Source organism: Cupressus sempervirens, chromosome 3, assembly GCF_028749045.1.
Source record: "Cupressus sempervirens isolate cs-2001-9-10 chromosome 3, ASM2874904v1, whole genome shotgun sequence".
Lineage (NCBI taxonomy): Eukaryota > Viridiplantae > Streptophyta > Pinopsida > Cupressales > Cupressaceae > Cupressus > Cupressus sempervirens.
Window position 1 is genome coordinate 1,110,016,872 of NC_143120.1, and position 22,576 is coordinate 1,110,039,447.

The window sequence follows — 22,576 nt, forward strand, 5'->3', positions numbered from 1 at the left end:
GCGTTTGATGTCTAGAATCTTCTTGGGTAGTGTAAAATTGCATATTTAAGGAAAGTGCATGGGTTGTCTAGGACAAGTTTGGTGATAGTTCGTAACTTTTTCTTACATATTATTGTAAGGAAGGCTCCCATATGGGTTTGCAATTTTTATTTCATAATTTCATAATTTTGCATTTGTGGTGATAATAAGAAGCCTATATTTTGTTCTCACAAATTGTTATTGTTCTTGTATTTTTGTTGTGTGTTTGTGGTATTAAGGGAGCATCATTCATCAAGAGAACACCATTTTCTAACTCTATATCAAAAAATGTAAATATAAGAAGTTGGGTTCACCAATAAATGTAAGATTGGAAAGTGGAAGTAGTCTAACTAATACATAAATGAAGGGGGAAGACCAAGATCCACCCCTTTGATTAGGTTTTATTGACAAAATAAAAGGAAGTATTAATGTATAAAATTAATACAAACATATGAATAACTCAAGGTTATTTCCCTCTCACCTCCACCTTAAGAGGGTTTAACAGATAAAATACATAATGTAATGTTGAGATGTAAAGTATTGAAATGAAAAAGAAAAAAAAGAAAAAAGATGATGTACCTCACAAAATACAATCCTCAAAATGGGTTGTCAAAAAATATTAGAAACTAATGTAATATAAGATCTAGGCTAAATATTGTGTGATTGACAAAACCCAAAATTACTTTAGTGATCTATCAGGGCTGAATTAGATGATTAGGGTGACCTGGTCATCATTGTGCATCAAGGGTAACCCGGTCGACCTTAAAGGAATGAGTTTGACTCTGATTTTGGTTTCGTCACTCTAAAGAAAGCCAAAAATGGTATCTAAGTCTACAACTTGTTTTGTAACCCAAGATCCAAAACCTAAAAAATAAAGGGTTTGTCTATTTGTTATTAGGGGGTTTTCCTTAGTCAACCCCTAGTTTAGGAATTAACCTTGAATTGAAATAAAGATAGAATGCTAACAAGTAGTAGTAATATATCTAGCATAAAGCAATATAAATCTATAAATATACTCTTGAATTAGGAATGTAATCAACTATGTACATGTAATAGCCTTGACTCAACTTTAAAAACCCTAGAAAGCAAATCAAAATGAACTCAAAACCTTCATGAATGAATGTGCTTAAAATTTTCCTTGTGAATGTAGATCTTAAGAGGATGAATATAGAAGATGCAACAAAGGGACTTAAATGTATGAAGGGATATCTTGAATGTTGAAAATCCAATAGAATATCTAGCATAAACTCCTTCAATATCTTGAATTTTTGAATCCTTGATCTTCAATGAAGAAATTGATTGAATGTCATGAATGCTTAAAGAATGCTTGATAACTTGACATCTTGAGCACAAGTTCTTGAACTTGTGAACACTTGTAGGTGATGGATTGTAGATGAGAAATTGAGAAAATGGAGGGGTTTATAAATGGCTCAAAATTGACTAACTCCAACAAGTTGACAGGCCTGAGAATTAACACCCTAAAGCTAATTGGACATGGGACCTATACAGAGGACCAAAAATAGTTCCCAATTAGGGATGCACTACATCCTTGATTGGACCATTAGGGATGCGCTACATCCCTGATTGGTCAAGGATGCACTACATCCTAGACAACCAGGGCCCGGAACCTTCAAAATCCCTCTGAGATCCCAAAATAAGTCTTGAATCCCAAAAATTAGGCATAGAGTCTGAGATATAGTCATTTTAGTGTGGAGAGAATATTCCAAGTATGAAGAGAGGAGAGGACCCATGAGGATAGATCCTACCTTGAGCTTTATGCCATGAAAATAGGAGCTTTAAAGAGGATCTATTAGGTTTTGTCCCAATTTTATCTAGGAGGCAAGATGGAAAAGGGAAGAAAGGAAGGAAGATGCAAATAAATGATGTCATCAGATAAAATAGGTGTTAAACTTTCTTTAAATTAGAGTGCTTCCAATTTAAGACAATATAATGTGTTAGAAAATAAGTAATCTCATCTCATTTCTAAACTCTAATGAGTTGATCTGGAGAATATTCCTTCAAACAAATTTACCTTAAGTTATAATAAATATATTAATGTAATTTTTATCTATATTATCCCTAAAATTCATAAGAGACACATAATCTATAGTAATGGAAAAGATTTGACACCAAAGTCAAATAAAGTTACAAGTACTAGAGGTGGTCCTTCTAAGGTTTTCCCTACATGTTTTTTCTTTGATATTTTTCTATTTATAAACTCTAAGTGTATGTATACTAGTTATCAAAAATTATCATACTAGTATAATTAAGCTTATTAATATTCCTAAATCTCTTCCATCTTATCAACTTATCATGTATTCTACTCCTAAAACATCATCTCTATCTCTAGTAGAGTGTGATCATATCGAGCAACTTCACTTTACTCCCAAAAAGGTCTTTGTAGGGTATATTCTTTAAAATTCTCCCATTTAACAAGGTATGCTTTAAGATATACTAAAAAATATCCTTGTGTCATCGTCCACTAGACTCAATGATGAAAATGATTTGTAGGATTGTATACTCTTTATTACTCCATATACTTCATTCCATCAATATAAATTTCCATGTACTAAAGATCAAATTTAATATGATCTGTTAATGATAGTTCTTTTTGTAAATGGCATGTTTATTAGACATGGTCTCATTGATACCAATTTAGAATACAATGTTTTAAGTATTGATCTTTTACCTGTAATAAATATGGATGCAATTTCTCTTTCAACCTTTTTTCTATCTATGTATGGGTTTGATAATGTTGGTTGAAAATCTCTAGGTAAAATAAGGATACATTTTCTTCTTGGACCCATTACCTACTTTGGTACTTGTAATACTAGATGCTTTGCAATATAATCTTCTTCAAGGTAAAATGTGGATTCGTGCTACGGGTGGAGTGTCATATATCTTGCATAAATCTATCAAAAATATTTATAATGAGAAAGTAGTTATAATAAAGACTAATTTTTCATCCCTCCATTATTATTTTGAGGCTAAGGCTAATTGGTCTTCAAGTTGTAATTATTTTAAAACTCCAGTTCCTTAATCATCATGATGTATTATTCCACCACCATTAGTTCCTAATCAAAATAATGGTTCCAACTTGTCTTCTTCTCAATCAAATGCATGTATGAGTGATTATCAAGGTCCTTTGAATGAAATAAAAGGTATCCACCCTAACACTCCAAATATTTCATTTACATTTTATAATGAGGATGATCATTCTTCTATATTGCAAGATAGTGTAAATGTTGTCAACTATGTCAATAATATTAATCATCCCCCTTTTAAAAAGTTGTGATCACGCTATGATCCAAAATTCAATATTCTCTCCACACACAGATACAAAAGAAATGGTCTTCGATACATGGAACTATTAATCTCAGAGTGGTTTTGACATATGAGTAACAAAACACTTAAGCTATTTTCTTAGTTCATGTCGAACAAGTAATGTATGTCAAGCATAAGATGTCAAATAGTGTATGTCGAGTGAGATATATATAGTATATGTCAAGTAACCAATAAGTGTTGAGCAGATAGTAGATGTCGAGTCATTTAGATGTCAAGTGATCAATGGATGTTGAGTCATGTAGAGAGCAATTTATAGAATTGAAGAGACAGTGGATGTCAAACATTAGACACTCCAAGTGTTGAGTAAACAATTTTGGACATAGTTGTTTGTAATGGAACAAACTTCTATGTAAATTCTTTTTGAGCTGACTTAAGGATTGTTGTGTGATTCTAGATGACAACGATGAATCTATATTGAGGATCCCTATGTAGTACATGCAACCAATCAGTTGAGGGGATTTTTTAAACAAAAAAATTGGTGAATCACAATTATTGATTCATACCTAACCCTAAGTCACCTAGATCTTCTTAAGGAGGAAAAACCCTAAACATTGCATGGATGGAAAAGAGTGGAATATGCAAAGAGACAAGTTCACATGCTCAAATTGAGCATTTATCGTGGCTAAGGACTTGTGAATTGAGATACATTGCAAAATCAGTTAGAGAAGAATAGAGGAAAGGAGTTAGAGGATAGAAGTGATACATCTTATCCAAGAGGATCAAGTACACATCAAAAAAGAGGTGATCTTTTATCTAGCAGTAGAGTGCTAACTGCAAGATCATTGATGAGAAATTCTAATAGGTGAATCAATTAAATCTCTTAACAGAGTAGTCCTAAAAGGTTGTTGTAAATCCTTTAACAAGGTGCTTAATTCATTTTAAGTTAAAGTCCTATAATCAAGCACACTTCTAATAGGGTCTTGAAATCCTTTAACAGGGTAAGAACTAACAATCTTCTAAGCCTTTAATAGGGTAGACCTTTCATAGGGTAGATCACAATTTATGATCAAACATTGTAGCCTTCATTAGATATACTCTATTACTGCAGTAGTGAAGATTTGTCAATGTCATCCCCACCCCAGTTTTACCTTCTCATTAGAGGGTTTTTGGGTAACCAAATATCTTGTGGCATACATGTGTTCAATGTTATTTTCTTTCATTCTATGGATGAATATGTTTAGCTAGATATTTCAGTTTACATACAAATTGTGAGATGAATGAGTGGTGAATGAATTTATGGTTAAATTTTTGAAAGACTGATTCACCTTTCACACCCCCCCCCCCCCCCCCCATAAGAGTTTACTTTCCCTATTGTATTTCCAACAATTGGTATCAGAGAGTTGGCTCTTGGGAAAGGAAAGCTTTGTAGCTTTGAGGAAAGATCTTGAAGATTGAAGTCTACAAGTTGGGAAAGACTATTGAGAATCAGAAGATTGAAATCCAGCTTGCCCTACATCAACTGAATGAAGAAAGAGATGAGTTGAAGCACTCATTAAAGAGAAGGAAACAGATAGCTATTGAAGAGAATGACACACAATACCAAGAGATTGACACTATTGAATTGTTTACAAATGGAAACACAAATGAATTTGATGCAGTAGTTGTAGATCTAATGGAAAAGAATGGTGATCTAACTGAAGAAGTCAAAAATCTTAAGATAGAACAAGAAGTCCAATCAATATTGCTATGTGAGGTGACCGAGTAGAAAAAGAAAGCTGAAGAAGACAAAGTCATGATTGAAGATGACAAAAGGATACTAACCAATAGACTAAAAGAGAAGACATCAGAGGTGAATAGGATTTCTCACATGCAACTAGAAATATTTAACCAAATGATGATGCCAATCATGAATTGAATGGAAAATATATTAAAATAATAACACTGAAGTTGTAGAATGAACAATTGAGAAATGATCTAAAAAGAGAAAAAGAATTTATTGAAAGTTTCAATAGACCTAGTGAAGCCATCAAGTATTTTGAGCAATTGATGAGATCTCCTAGATCTAACAGTGATACTACTAGATTGAATTACACTAGTAGTAAAGAAGAAGAATCATCCAAAATTGGTGAATAAAGGAACAATAAAGGTAAGAACTACAAACCTACTTGTCATAATTGTGAAAAGATAGGTCATATCACAAATGTTTGCAGGACTAACAATGCAAATCAGAACCCTAAGAAGAAATTCATGGGTAACTACCACAAGTGCAACAAACAAGGACATCATGCACATGAATGCAAGAGCAAGATATCAAGCACACAAAGATTTGAAGGTTACTACTAAAACTATAAGAAGTATAGACATATAGCATATGAATGCAGATCAAAGCCTAACTGGTCACCAAACAAGCAAGGCAAGGTAAACCATACTTGCATATCCTATAATTGAGATTACAATACAAGGTATAGTTGTCACTATTAACAAGAGTATGGACAGGTTGCTGAAAATTGCATTAGAACACATTTCAGAAGTGACTACAAGAGATGGTTGAGTCAAACCACATGTTTTGGTTGTTTGAAGACTAGTCACATAAGCAAAAATTGTCTAACAAGTTCAAAAATACCTAGCAATAAATTCAACAAAGGAAAAGGAAAGGTTGATGTTGAAGAAGTCAGAGTGTAGATGAACAAGATATGGAAGAAGAAGGAAGATTGTAGCACATCAAGTTCAGATGGGGTCACTTCATCCAATGGATTAGGTGATCACACCACCCCCAACTAGGTAATTAAGAGGTATGTGTAGGACTAATATTTCAAAGTTAAATTATATGTCAGTTCCAAGGATTTAGTTTTGAAAAGATCATATGTGCATGAAGTAAGATGCAAATTGTTGGTTAGAACTTAGAAGAAATCTATAAGTTTTCATGTTGTTGCCAACCATGAAAAGTTTCACTATGGTTGTTGAGTGGAAGTTAGTTATTGCCGAGCTATCAAAGGTGATAGTGTTGGTCGAGCTCATTGTGGTTGTCAAGCATAGTAGGAATTTCATGGAAATTGAGTCACTAGTACATGTGACCCCATTTCTAGACCAAAATTTTTGACCATCTATTCAAATGGGGTCAAATTCATCGAAATATGCAAGGAAATACATCTTTTTTTTAAATCCATGCCCGTGTTGGTCAAAATTTTGACCAAAATAGGCTTCATTATGTTAAAATAAAAAAATTTCTATTTCGCGTGAAGATAAAAGTGTGCTTGTTGAGCGGGAAAAGTAAAAGGGCTTTGCAGTGTGAAGGCAGTAGACATTGGTGTCAACTGGGGCACTATATCAACACGTAGACTCCCTCCTTTTGTTATCTATGTTAGGATAAACCACGGACAGAAATAAAAACTACATGCAAATATAACCAATAACAAAAAATAATAGAACACACAGAAATGAACACAAGGCACCAAGATTTAACGTGGTTCACCCAATCCCTGGGCTACGTCCACCAAACAGCAAGTCTGATCTTATTACAATCCAGTGATTACAACCTGATTACAATCTGTAATCCCTTACAGCTCAATACCGCCGCAAGAACCAATTTCGTATCACCACATATGAAAAAATACCCAACCCTAAGCCCTTTTTATACAAGTATTAAACCGCTTTAGGGTTATAACATGTCAGCCATATGTCGGCCATAATATGTCGGCTACTTCCCAAAAAACAAAAATTCGGGGCGATGCCCTGAACCCCACTATTTATGAAGTATGTACAGTACTTTCCTAATCAGTCACCACAATCTAACAATCTCCCACTTGGGGACTGATCAGGCTCCACACTAAACAACAATCTCCCACTTGGAGACTGATCCTGTAGCAATACAACTACCGCATAGGGCTCCCACTGGATCAAACCACCCTGGACTCTGTTGTTCTTTTATTCTCATTTAGTCTAAAAGACCAATTGAAGCTAAAGAGGAGTTCAGGTTCTCCCTTGTTACAACCTTTGTCAACATATCTGCTAGATTTTCATTGGTATGTATCTTCTCCAGCTTTAACTGTCCATCCTCCAAAACTGACCGAATGAAATGGTACTGCAACTGTATGTGTTTGTTCTTAGAATGCAGAGCTGAATTCTTAGCAAGATGAATGGCACTCTGACTATCTGTGAACAAATAATTATCCTTCTGAGGATGTCCCAATTCTTCCAAGAAGAACTGAAGCCATATCATCTCTTTGGCTGCCTCTGTAGCAGCAACATACTCTGCCTCTGTAGTGGAGAGAGCATTAATCTTCTGTAGCCTAGAAACCCAGCTCACGGCTGCCCCACCAACAGTAAAGACATAACCTGTAGTACTCCGCCTGGTATCAATATCCCCAGCCAAATCTGAGTCAACATAGCCCTGTAAATCAATAGTAGAGCCCCCAAAGTGTAAACACTTATTGGTTGTTCCTCTCAAATATCTGAGAATCCACTTGACAGCATTCCAATGCTCAAATCCTGGATGACTCATATACCTGCTAACGACTCCCACTGCATGTGCAATATCTGGCCTAGTGCATACCATAGCATACATCAAACTTCCTTCAGCTGAAGCATAGGGTACCTTGGACATCTTATCCTCCTCTTCCTGTGTCTTGGGACACATCTCCTTAGTCAATTTCAAATGACCAGGTAAAGGTGTGCTGACAGCTTTAGCATTCTCCATAAAGAAACGTTGCAACACCTTCTCAACATAATCAGCTTGAGATAGCATCAATGTTCTGTTCTTCCTATCTCTACAAATCTTCATACCAAGGATTTGTTTTGTAGCCCCCAAATCCTTCATAGCAAATGCATGTGCTAATTGGCATTTCAGCCCCTTAATATGATCCATGTTAGACCCAGCTATAAGCATATCATCAACATATAAACATAAAATAATGTAGCTATCATCATCCAACCTCTTAAAATAAACACAGTAATCTGAATGACACCTATTATATCCATGCTCATGCATAAAACTGTCAAATTTCAGATACCATTGCCGAGGTGCTTGCTTCAAGCCATATAAACTTTTTTTCAATTTGCACACTAATTTCTCCTTACCTTTGACCTCAAAACCCTGTGGCTGAGCCATATATATTTCTTCATCCAAATCACCATGAAGAAAGGCTGTGTTAACATCCATCTACTCTAAATGCAAATCTTCAGTAGCCACAAGACTTAAAACAGTACGAATAGAAGTCATTTTAACAACAGGAGAAAATATCTCATCAAAATCAATTCCCTTTTTCTGTGCAAATCCTTTTACAACTAACCTGGCCTTAAATCTTTTCTTACCTCCTTCCTCTTCTTTCAACCTGTAAACCCATTTATTCTGTAAAGCCTTTTTACCTGCAGGCAACTTGCACAAATCCCATGTCTTATTTTTCAGCAAAGAGTCCATTTCATCTTTCATGGCAAACTCCCACTGAATCTTAGTATCCACCTGCACAGCTTCATCATAACTTTCAGGTTCACCAGCATCAGTAAGTAAAATAGAATACAAAGAGGGAGAAAACCTTTGTGGAGGTCTAATTGGCCTTGTTGACCGTCTAACATTCACTGGTGTGTGTGGTATTTGTTGTTGCAGTTGTTGCACATCATGAGGAATGGGTGGAACATCAGCTTTTGGAGTATCATCCAGCACTACATAATCATCTTCTTTCTTCTCATGTTGCTGCAACAGATCTTTGTACAACATTTTTTCATTGAATATGACATCCCGGCTTCTTATAATTTTATGATTTTCAAAATCCCAAAGCCTATAGCCAAATTCATTAATGCCATATCCAACAAAAACACATTTCTTTGATTTAACTTCTAGCTTGGTTCTATTTTCAGAGTCTATATGAGCAAAAGCTTCACAACCGAAGGTCTTGAGAAAAGAATAACTCACCTTCTTACCAGTCCATGCTTCCTCTGGAATACCACAGCCCAAAGGAGTAGAGGGACCTCTATTAATCAAATATATTGCAGTATTGACGCCTCTGCCCACATGTGTAAGGGCAACCCAGCATGCAACCTCATGCTCCTTGCGCGCTCCATTATAGTCCTATTCATACGTTCAGCCACTCCATTTTCCTGTGGAGTCCTTGGAACAGTTTTTTGTCTACGAATACCATTAGTGGAACAATAATCTTCAAATTCATGACTGCAATACTCACCACCATTATCAGATCTGAAACATTTTAATTTCTTACCAGACTCATTTTCAACCAAGCATTTCCATTTCTTAAAAGTTTGAAATACATCAGATTTCTGTCTAAGGAAATAAACCCATACTTTTCTAGTTGCGTCATCAATAAATGTAACATAATAATGAGAGCCACCAAGGGAAGATACCTGAGCCGGTCCCCATACATCTGTATGCACAAGCTCTAATTTCTCCTTTTTGTTTTCCTTCCCTGTCTTTACAAAACTCACTCTCTTTTGTTTTCCATACACACAACTTTCACAGAAATCCATATTCACACATTTTAGACCTGGTAAAACTTTCCTTGAATGAAGTACTTTCATACCTTTCTCACTCATGTGCCCAAGTCTATTGTGCCACAGCGTTGTATCAGAATCTACAGCAGCTATTTGTTCTCCCTGCTCAACTGCAGTAATTGTTCTTGAATATTCATTTTTCTCTGAAACAATCAAAGTAGAAGGAACAATATGACCTGTACAAAGATATAAGGTGCCTACTTTCACACCTTTTGCTACTACAAGGGAACCTTTTGAAACCTTCCAATTTTTATCATTAAAAGTAACTACACAACCCTCATCACCGAGTTGCCCTGCTGAAATTAAATTTCTACTTAGTTTTGGAACATGTCTTACCTCATGTAGTAGCCAATGATTCCCATTCTGCAACTTAATCTTAATTTTTCCCTTTCCAACAATCTGACAGGGTTCATTATCCCCCAAATAAACAAGCCCAAAATCCCCTTGGACATAATCAATGAAATAACCTCTATGAGGTGTAGCATGAAAAGAAGCACCAGAATCTAAAACCCATGAATCATCAACACTCTCTAAAGACAGAAGCAAAGCATCCTCTTCGGATTTTTTACTTACCACATTTGCCTCTTTGTCTCCATCTGATTTATCTCCTTCATTTTGTAGGGCCCATTTGTCGTTGCACCAAAAGCCATGACTGTTAGTGAACATGGAACACCACATAATTAACCACCTGTGGGCAGGGGAGCAAATCGCATCACCCAAAAATCTCCCCCTCGACACGCATACCAGGTGCTTACGCGGGTCGGGAAAGCACTGGGGAGATTTGAACCCATGACCAGGCCAAAACCAGGCTCTGATACCAATTGTAGGGTCCAGCAATCTTTCTTTTTGTGCCCTGGTTTCCCACAGTACCAGCAATCATTTGGTCCTCTCGATTGAGACCTCCTCCCCTTTGACTTTCCTCTTGATTTCCCACGATTTCTAGAGTTACTTCCTCTTTCATTCGTTCTGCCCCTGCTTTGTGCATTTAAAGCACTTCCTGATGTAGATCCACCTGAGGATTTTCTACGAGTTTCCTCACTTAAAATAACACCGATCACATCATCATATTTTAGGGTACTAGATCCAGGAACAGAATTACTCACCGCCATTACCAAGCCATTCCAGCTTTCAGGCAAAGAACACAAAATCAAGAGAGCCCTAATTTCTTCATCAAAATTGATACCCACAAAAGATAATTGACTAGTAATAGTATTAAACTCATTTAAATGATCTGCAACAGATCCACCTTCTGCCATTTTCATATTAAATAAACGCTTCATGAGAAATACCTTATTTGAAGCAGAGGGCTTTTCATACAGTGTCGCTAGGGTTTTCATCAAATCTTCTGTCGTCTTTGCTTTTGTAATATTAAATGCCACCGATGGTGCCAAGCATAACCGAATGCTTTCGAGTGCCTTTCTGTCCAAAAGATCCCATTCAGCCTCTGACATAGTTCCCTGATTCTTGGCTTTTCCTTCCAACGGCTTCCATAAATCCTTCTGATATAAATAGTCTTCCATTTGCATCTTCCATAACTGAAAGTTCTGCCCATTAAACCTGTCAACCCTCAACTTACCCTCATCTGCCATCGCTCCCACTCAACTGTGAGACTCCCACTTAACCGTGAGACTTTCCTGCAGAGGATAACTGAAAGACAACCTTGCTCTGATACCACTTGTTAGGATAAACCACGGACAGAAATAAAAACTACATGCAAATATAACCAATAACAGAAAATAATAGAACACACAGAAATGAACACAAGGCACCAAGATTTAATGTGGTTTACCCGATCCCTGGTTTACGTCCACCAAACAGCAAGTCCGATCTTATTACAATCCAGTGATTACAACCTGATTACAATCTGTAATCCCTTACAGCTCAATACCGCCGCAAGAACCAATTTCGTATCACCACATATGAAAAAATACCCAACCCTAAGCCCTTTTTATACAAGTATTAAACCACTTTAGGGTTATAACATGTCGGCCATATGTCGGCCATAATATGTCGGCTATAATATGTCGGCTACCATGTCGGCTACTTCCCAAAAAAAAAAAATTCGGGGCGACGCCCTGAACCCCACTATTTATGAAGTATGTACAGTACTTTCCTGATCAGTCACCACAATCTAACAATCTATGGCCTAGGGACAACATGATTCTGGTTCATGTGTTCCCCTCAAGTGTCCTTTACGGTGTCAATTGGGGTTCCATTGATCTCTCTATTGAGGACAACAATACAGATGAGGAGTCACAGCAGAAGCTCGAAGATGACTTCAACAATTTCACATCTACTAAGGCCACTAATCTGGCACAGCCCCTTGTGGATGCCCATATTCCTTTTAAGATCCACATTGTCAAGGATCACGACATGAAGGAGCATCTCTGTTTAGAGGTCAAGAGGCTTGGCCTCAGTGTAGTTATAATGGGGAGTCAAGGATTTGGGGCTTCCAGGAGGAACTCAAAGGGTAGGCTTGGTAGCATCAGTGACTACTGTGTTCACCACTGCATCTGTCCTATTGTAGTTATCAGGTATCCTAATGAGGAGGAGTGTAATCTTTCTGAAGTACAACTCGTCGAGCTGCTGAAGGATTTTGAGTTGGAGATGAGGTTGTGCCTAAGGAGGATGAGGCGGATGAAGTTCATTCATAGGTAGTTTTCTATCTTTTTAGCTTTGAAATTTTGTGCTTTTGATTGACTATGTTGTTTTGTATTGCGATTTGTGTGGAGTTGACTTTGTGTGTAAGGTTTTGTATTGGATAAGTTAAAGAGTGGGCTTTTTATTTTGTTGTTCTTCCAATAATTATTTATAAATCCCAAGACATCCTAATGACACATTGAAACGACAACCATTGCCGAACCATTCTAAATGTTGTGCCGATCGAGCTGCAAATAGGTGACCTTGGGGAGCTCCCGCATAGCAGTCAATCGATTGTGTGCAAGGATACACCCTTGCCATGTACGCAAGGTATAATAGTGTTGCCATATTTAGACATTGTTATACAAACTTGTAAAATCATACTACATTCTTTGATTCAGAGCTCATTTTTTCAAGTCGAGCATTTCCAAGGTGGAGAGGCAGCTGATTTAGATGCAATCACCAATATCCATTAATTTCTTTTTAATTGACAAATAGAATTAAACCATGAAAATTCAATCTTCATCTATTTATATATATGCAACATGAAATTAGACACTCAAATCAATAAATTTAGGCATTAACAACGAAGTTCAGCTATTAAACTATACAAGCAATATAACTGATTGTGTCTTGTGTCTCTATGACATGCCATTCCAAACTCCTTAACAACTAAAAAGAATTAACAGTATGTACTCTGAGATATTAAATTTCCAGTTCCAAAAAAAATATTGAATTTAGGGATACATCCAATACTAATAAAATACAGACTTGTGTTTCTTTTACAGTGTATCTTTCCAGTAGTGCCTTTTTCTCTTCATTAGTCAATAGTTGGTGCTCTAGCACAAGAACGTGTTCCTTTATGTTAACAAGTAGCTCTGCCTCCTACACATGGTAAAACACTGACAAAATGATCTTGTAGATTATGAAAAAGAAATTAGAACAATCCAGCCAAAGAATAAAAAAGAAATTCTCTATATTTTTGTCACTAAACAAATTCTACACTTAATGACTAAAATGCAAGGTTGCATAGGGACGTGGTACTTATGTATAGGTAGGGGTAAGGCTATTTTCCAAAGTAGGGAAGGGTACCTAGCTATGTCAATTTTCTTTTTAATATAATTTAATATTTTATAGAAGTTTGCAAATGTAATGTGTTGTTTCAGTTTTAGATTTGCAATATGTTTGTAATAATAATATATGCTAAATGTTTAGATGCATAACAAAGAAGGAAAACTTCAAACATAAACAAGAAGATGATAAATCTTATAACAATGACATATTTGATATTACAAATGTCAAACTTCTAACTTCAAGAGTGATAAAGTTTATTGTTAATCAATATTGTATCAAAGTTTCAAATTAATTACATATTTAATTAAGCTTGATAAACAGCAAGCTGATATGCTAACAAAAAACTGAAACATAAATCATAAATCTTAATCAAGTTCCTTGGCTATGACACAAGAGGTTCTTATGTGCAAAAAGTTCAAAAATCAAAATAGTCAAGAAGAGTCTCCTTGTTTTATTCTTAGCCCTATATATTTGAATAAGTCTTTTCTCTATCTGCCAAATTTTGAGACTATTTCTTTGGCCAAATATTAACTTGTTCTCTTGGTATGACTAAATTCATATGTCTATATATGATGATTTATTGAACTGTTTACAAGATTGCTTTCAATTCAACTGAGTGTGGTCCAAAATGTCAACTGAAAAATATACTTGGTTATATCCAATATACAACTTCATTGGCTGTGAAGAACTCACACCAGGCACCTTGAGCTGAATTTCTTCGTCTAAATCCTCTATCATGGTTGAAGTAAAAGACAAATTTATATGACAACATTTTCCATTTGAATAGAAAGATATGATGATCTTTCCCTTGTGGAATAAACCCACTTTTTCTTTTTCAGAAGAAATGAGCTTAGTCTCTCCATTGGTATGGGACCCCATACTTCAAGTGAACATTTGTTCAATTCCACCTAACACCTTGTTATGTGTCCTATAGCTGATTGGAGAATATGTGATTGCCCATGAATTCATTTTATCTGATTAAAATTAGAATCACAAAAGAAAAATAGTTTAGATATTGAATCCACAAGCATGTAGAAGATAAGATTGTGCAAGAAGAGGAAAACCAAGAAATAGTAGCAGGACGACGACTCCTACCTAGCTAGTGGCTCTTGAATGCTTTGTCTTTATACTCATTTCTGTGATTCTTGAAGACACCATTAATCACATTGGAAAGGTATGTTTTTGCTTCTCTATGTGTTCTATTTAATTCAATGACTTTCGCAATCAGAACATATAGTTTTTGTCGACATCGGGCATTGGTTGGCATTGCCGAAAAACCTGTAGATGGGACTATCGCATACGAGAAAAATAGACTATAGCACATAGAAAATGAGAATAGGTAAGGATGAATACATTCATATCTTTCCTTAATCGATCAACACGTTATTCCCAACGTGCCCTCTCTTTGGATTGGACAGGTCGACTGGCTTCTGAAAACATCATAGGGAGTAGACACGTATTTGTTTCGAGGACCTAAAAACCAATATAAATAGGCAGCGACATAATTGAGCCTCTTTAATTTGGTAGTTTATCGTGCATCATTTGATACGAAGAAAAATCCCTTGCACTCATCAATTACTTGCTATGTTGTACTAGAAATTCTTGTCATCTAAAGAAACATTCTCTGTTGTTGAGAGCATCAAGCCAAGAAGATCGTTGCCATATGATCCACTCTCTTTTCTTTTCTCTATCATCTGCTTTAGGTTTTTGTCCAATCTTCTTCTCCTCTTCCAAGCCTCCAGATTTGAGGGCATGCGGATAGAGCTTTTTTTGGAAAATAGAAATGTGAATTCAATGTTCAAAACAAACAAAAAAATCCCAAATTACTCTTTCTATACAGAGTCTATTGAGTAATTATGGTGTACCTAGTACCTGGAAGCCACCAATAACGATAGTTCTAATTCATTATATCCTCTAATCCCTTGATGTCACCATATATTTCTGTTCCCCCTTTCTTGTAGTCCATTGCAAACCCTACCCTCATAAAAATATCTGCAGAAAGCCTCCCCATATAACTGGTTAGCTCTATTTCACAAGGCCTCTGTGCAGCTTCTTTTATAATCTCATTCCATGCCTTTACCAATTGATTTGTATGCATGGACATTGTGTCAACAGAGGCCTTTAACTGTACACAACAGTTCTCATTAGTAAGAAGGGTTCAAAAGATCGAAAACCCACTTTGTAAAACAAGTCTCAAATTGAAGTAAAAGTCTATAATACAATGACAAATTGTGTCTCTCTTATCTGGAAGATTGAATTTGAATCTATAATAATTAATTTCAACAAATAATACTGATTACCTTACATTTTTCAATGTGAAAAGTAGGGGCCACAATTATGTGTTGTTGAGACCATTTATGGCCATTAGCAGTTATCAGAACATCACCAAATCCTGCAAAGCACATCTTCTGAACCATGGGAGATTTTTCGCAGTCAGCAGTGTGCTTTGAAGAGAGCCATACATAGGTCTACTGCCTAATGTTGTAAAATTTAGAACATTAGCTTCACTTCTCTTCTTAGAGATTTTTGTACATACCCCGCATATCAATTAAGATCTTAACTTCATTATTCTTGCAAATATTGTTCTTTCCTTGTGTGTGAATACACTGTTTTGGACTTTATCTTCTTTATGGTGCCATTTGTGTCAAAATTATGTGCACCAGACTAATTCTATAGTTTGGATTGATAGATCAAGGAACTTTAAAGGGTAATACATTATATGTTATCAAAATTATTTACCATCATTATCCAGAATCAATCATAAAATACAGTAAAAATAAGTTGAGAATGAAGTTACCACTGCTAGCGAAAAATGACAGCGTGCCACGAAAGTAGCATGTTGTTGTTAAGAAAATCTATGCCCTCTGCCCTCTACAACAAGGGTGGTCATCTACAAGCAGCACGGTGGCGGCAGAAGGCACAAGCAATACAGTTTCCATAAAAACACTCTGAAATTCCTTCCTCATGACTGTGGTATCCAACACTGCTCTGTGGCCTCCCTCCTCTGCATGTCGAGTGGTCTTTGCTAGCAGCATCTTGGTGGGGCAGCTGGCTGGGCTCCCTCCAAGTAGCTACGTGGCGGCTAAACAACCTTGTTGTGTTGTAGAAATCTCCATTTACTTCTCGGCCAAAAGTTTCACAGGTTGAACCATTTTTCGGGCCGAACAGGGCACTTCCAAGCAAAGGAACTCCACATATGTAGCAGCCCAAATATTCATATGACTTAGCGTCCCAGCAAAGGAACTCCACATATGTAGCAGCCCAAATAATCATATGACTTAGTGTCCCAGCAAAGGAACTCCACATAAGTAGCAGCTCGAATATTCATATGACTTTTAGAACATTTAGTTGTAGAAGGTTTAGTTGCAGGGAAGGGAAGAGTGGGTGGAGGATTTGTAAATTTTTTCTTAGGAGTAGAGGATGGAATAGTTGGTGATGAGAACGGTAGAGCTCCATCTATTTAAATATTGATTCTTCATCTCATTCTATATAGATAGAGAAACTCTATATGCCTATTTTAACATAAAGTTGTGCTTTATAAATATTATATTCTTTTATTTTCTAAATAATAAAATGTTATTTTTCAATTATATCTTTTGTGATACGATCATTAAGCAAATGAAATGAAACACATCTCTAAATAATTGTACTAATATTAAGGTTAAAAGTTATTATAGTGGTTGTTCAATATAGTTAACACAATCTATAGCTAACTACTTTGTTAAACAATTTTTAAATTTATATCTTTGCTTTTTAATGGACAGCATTTCAAAGCAAAATCCATAAAAAATGGTTTCCTTGGCATGGAATTTTGAAGGAGGAAGAAGGATACCATGAATACGTTTTAGATTTTAAGGATGGAAGATATTATATTTGGGGATAAGTTAGGCAGAAGAGTTAAATTTATATTTATATTGATTATTGTTGCTAGTTGAAAGTCGAGAAATATTGTTTCCAGCTACGTGCATTGTTATGGAATTTGATAGCTTTAAGTTTAAGGATGGTGATGACTATTCTTGGGTAGATATTAGGCTCAAAGGTTTTAGGGAATTTCATGGTGATATTATTTGCAAGTTGCTGATTTGATTTCTGTCTTGTTAAATTCATTTTATTAAGGATTTGTGAACCTATTTCCTAGCAGGATGCATGAAATGTGAATTATTTTGAGTTTTGTAGTTTCAAAGTTGTATCAAACAGATTTAAATCAGTTTATATCAGATTACTGAAATGTATTTGAAGCCCATATGGTTTCCTATGAATGCCATTTTTGGTTTGCATTATTTGATTATAATTTCTAGAGTTTTGGGTGAGAAGCAAGAGACTATTACAAATTTGTGAGTTGCATTATATATCATTTCAGAGTTCCTTTGATCTTGTGCATTTAAAGTCAAGGGTGCGTGTATATTTCCCATCTTCATCTAATTTATATTAGATTGGTGATGATTATTTTGTGTCCATATGGTTACATAATTGGGAAGCTGGATTGTGGTAGAAATCAAAGAGGAAGGAATTACTCTTCATTGTTCCTGTTTTCTGTGGACTGATTTTATGTGAAACTTATCTCATATTTTAAGTTGATTTATTTTTCTTTTACTCCGACCATGATAGGGGATTTCAATGAAGAAATTCAGCTCAGGGTGCCTGGTGTGAGTTCTTTACAGCCAATGAAGTTGTATATTGGATATAACCAAGTATATTTTCCAGTTGACATTTGGGACCACACTTAGTTGAGTTGAAAGAAATCTTGTATATAGTTCAATCCATCATCATATATAGACATATGAATTTGGCTATACGAAGAGAACAAGTTAATATTTGGCCAAAGACATAGTCTCAAAATTTGGCAGATAGAGAAAAGGCTCATTCAAATATACAGGGCTCGTAAAGCCTAGTAATTATAACTTCTGCATTTGGTGTCAAAATTTTGAATTCTTGAGAAATGGGGAAATTACCTGGTATGTGGTCAAAGAGCCGAACCTACCATTGTTTGTGTCATCAACTCTCAGCTCCCTTGTCCCTGTGACGAACAAAGAAAGCATTGTCACATCATGTGGCATTCAAATAGAATACAAAATGAGGACTATCATAAGTTGTATGGTGCTCTACAAAACCCAACCACTCTGACATAAGTGAGTTTTGAATTGAATTTTCCAATTGCCGTAACTTTTAGCTGAAATATTGCCTCCATTCATTCCTACTAGCACAAATAAAAGCATCAAATAATATCTCTTTTGGCTTTCTGATCAGTTTGTTTCATCCAATTTTTCATTACCCAATTTATCTTTTTTATTTACAATATGTCCATCTCATTATACTTTATACAATTTTCCTATTTGTAATGAGGATTTTGAGGTTTCCACAGGTAAACACTTTTGATAGCAAGGTTTTCATGAATACGATTATATCTTTTTCTTCTATTATAAGAACAAGGTGGTGGTTGTATTTTTTTTTTGTCTCGTGACTTTTGCAGGATATAATGCAATGCATATTTAACAAGCTATAAGCACCCTATTCTCCATTTTGTCTGACACTTAAAAGAATGAGTGAATTTATTTATGGGTTCAACTATGTAAGTTTTTTTTAGCATCAAAGTTTCAAATCACAGTTTGTGATCCATCATTAGAATAAGAGAATGCAAGAATAGAAATTATTAGAATATTGACATTCTGCCTATTGTCTTTTTCATTTGCCAAAAAATCATTGATCATATAAACTGGAAACATATGTTTCATTTGTGCTTCGTTATTTTGTTCTAAAATCTTCTTTTGGCGGTCTTTTACTTTTCATTTCATCTTGATAATTGAAGGATATCATGAGAGAAATTTCTTGTATTCACTGAAATGCATTTCTTTGTAGTGCCTCTGTATAGTTAAATTAACAAAGTTTCCTTAGATCCCTTTGCATGCTCCTCTGCTTTCCTTCTAGAGTGAGTGATAATCTGAGTAAATGTAAGAAGGCAAATACTTGCCTCTTGCACATTTTCTAGCCCATGTTAATGTTACTAAATACGAGTCATGAACTCACTGATTTTTTCAGTTGTCAACAGTTTTTGGTGAGGGCTATGATTTTAATTTTTTAATATTTGGGACACTATTTTGGCATTGAGGCAGCATTACAAAAGTAATATCTATTGTTTTTTGACCTGCCAGATGATGGAATTTTTTATAATTACTAGCAGTTTGGTTGTTTGCCTAGCCCGTTTTATAAGCCTTTTCAAGTAGAGATTTTCTTCTTTGCCACATTCAATGGATATATATGCCATTGATTAAAACATTCTATGGATATTTATGTGATTGAGTGTGTGGACACTAAACTTTAACTTTGCCATAACTTATCTATATCACAATTCTAACATACTCCGAAGCAACACATACAGATTATCCAAGAGGATTTCATCCCAAGTAGTTCTCTTCTAGTTCTTATTGATCTATCTGTGTGTCTCAAGCGTGAAAGTATGTATATATGATCTACTCTCTTTACTTGAAATGTCATTTTTAGTTTCTAGAATCTTGAGTATTGTATCGAGGATTTTTCATTGACAAATTCATTTTAGATATTCCATACGGGAGCAAAAGCCTTAGGTTGAACCTAATTGACTAAGAACCAACTCCATCAAATGAGTAATTCTACAGAATTCAACTGGGGCACAATTCTGGCCCCAGCTCTTATGGTGTTGGCCCCTTACACTCAAAAGACTTGATCTCGGGTAGCCTCTTTTAAAATCTCTCAATATCACCAGCAAACCAAGAACCCATTAATGTTTCTAGAAACCTATGGCTCCAAAACTCGCATTCTTTTATAAGATAATATCAACCACAACATTTTTGACTATTTTTCTCAGTTAGCAAAATGTTGACATGTGGTAAGTATTTTGTTCTTTAATAGTCATGTTGTATAGAGGATATGAAATCAGGTTTTCTTGTTTGTAGATACAGAGCTATAACAAGTGCCTACTATTGAGGAGCTATTGGGGCATTGCTTGTGTATGACATCACCCGACATGCAACTTTTCACAATTTGGAACGTTGGCTGAAAGGGCTAAGGGAACATAGTGATTCCAACATTGTGGTCATGCTTGTTGGTAACAAGGCAAACTTGTGCCATTTGAGAGTCGTTACTCCAGAGGAAGGTCAGGAACTTGCTAAAAGGGAAGGCCTTTACTTCATGGAAACATCAGCCTTGGAGAGTAAAAATGTTGAAACTACTTTTAAGAATGTACTGAATCAAATGTACAAAATCGTTAGCAAGAGGGCCCTTGAAGCAGGGGAGGTTGCGGCAGCAATACCTGGGAAGGGGCAAAAAATAAGTGTTGATGAAGTATCGGCAACAAAGAAGATAGGATGCTATTCAGCATAAGGGTCTCACCACTTATCCATCTCATGATGCTAACAAAAGAACACATGAAAGCTTGGATATGCATTTTGCAAATATGCTTGTAATATAAAAATTCATCGATAATGGAATGTGCATGGATCTTGAGATTCTTTTACAGATTGTAGTACTTAAACTTAGAGAGGGGATACACACAAGATTTCTAATTGACAAATTTTATTGAATATGATTAGGTCATTCATGGTTTGAGTTCCTGGATAATTCATTATAAATCTATATTTGAGTCCTCTCATAAATTCAAAATTGAGGCATCATCTGAAACATATGATCCAAGTCTAGCAATGAGATTTGAATACTTAATTATCAATTACTCATTGTCATATCTTTTAACCCTAGATATTATTATTTTTTAAAGCCTTAAAGAATTTTATTTCTAATGTTCATCCATCTATACCTATTTTCCAATCTAGCTTTATCAATTTTATCTGAACTTGAAGTCTTCAAATATCGTGTTAGTACTTTCCAGTAAAGGTCTATGAGTGCACAGTGCATTTTGTGTGTTTGAATATATTACTAAGTTATCTCAGTACTTTGCATTTGATAAAAATAGTTATATGGGCCCAATTGATCATGAGGACAAATGCTTAAAATGTTGATCCAGGGGATACTTTCATCAAAATTGAAGTATCTCCAAAACTCCAACAATTAGCATCAGATTAAACTCCTTGAAATTCTAGACCTAATGCAATTTGAACGGACAAAAACGGAGTCCATATGCAAAAGTTATGGTCAGTCAAAGGTTGGTCAAACCGAGAACGAAGGTCATCAAAAAGGTGAAAAAAATAATCATCTCCAAAGTGGTCAACAATGGATTTCAAAATAAAGAGCTCGTCGAGAGCTTTCTGACGGTGTTTGTTTCATCAAAAACGGAGCCCGTACGTGAAAGTTATGACATTTTAAAGTTTGGCATAAGAGATGAATATTGATGACATCATCATGATGTCAGCGAAGTGGGAAATAAAAAGATTTATGGTCGGATTTGAACCCATGACCATTTATTCCCAAAATTCATACTTCCTCCGCTATGCCACGCATGGATTTCAAAAAATATTGGCGGCAATATATTTTTAACCATAGACTTGCGCCAATTTTAAAGAAGGAAGACTCGTCGGCAGGGTTTGAACCCCCAACCAGTGGCTACCATAAAAGTTGGATGGCCATTGCGCTATTTTAGCACTTAAGAATCATTGTGCACCAATTTTTATTTAACTTTATCCAAATCCTGCCTAACCTTAGAAAAATAAGGTTATTGCTTATTTTTTACCCCAAAAATGACATGGGACCAAATCCTCTAAAATGGGTAAAGGGTTATTCCGAGAGGGAAACTGGTTAAAGAGTCTATTTTTACAATTATTTGTTATGGCCTTATTTTGGCTATTTTTTGGTATAAAAAGGGGGTTAGGAGACTCTTATGGGGCATTCAGAAAAAGGAGAGAACGTTCAAGTGCTGAGTATAAGGGAGATTTTTGAAGTGCTCATTCCTGTACTTTGAAACATCATAATGTTGTTGTACTTCAAAGGAGTGATTTTGTAAACATTTGTACCTGATTTTGGAGATAATCGGATCGGTCCCCCTATTGGAGTAGGACCTGGAGACGTAGTCCATACGGATGAACTCTGAGATCAAATTGTTTACGTCTTCTTTCTCTCATTGTCTCTTTTATCA

The 22,576-nt window shown here is 35.5% G+C and overlaps 1 long non-coding RNA gene across 2 annotated transcripts; it reads right to left on the reverse strand.

Annotated features, from left to right (window-relative positions):
- Window positions 1-13,008: 13,008 nt before the first annotated feature.
- Window positions 13,009-18,537, reverse strand: LOC149570676 (uncharacterized). 2 transcript variants are annotated; one of them, XR_016363003.1, is made up of 2 exons: window positions 18,471-18,537; window positions 13,009-13,329 (listed from the first exon to the last, which is right to left on the reverse strand). It is a non-coding gene; the product is annotated as an uncharacterized LOC149570676 (long non-coding RNA). The 2 variants fall into 2 exon arrangements; XR_016363004.1 differs by lacking the exon at window positions 18,471-18,537 and adding an exon at window positions 16,316-16,919.
- Between the last annotated feature and the right edge of the window lie 4,039 nt (window positions 18,538-22,576).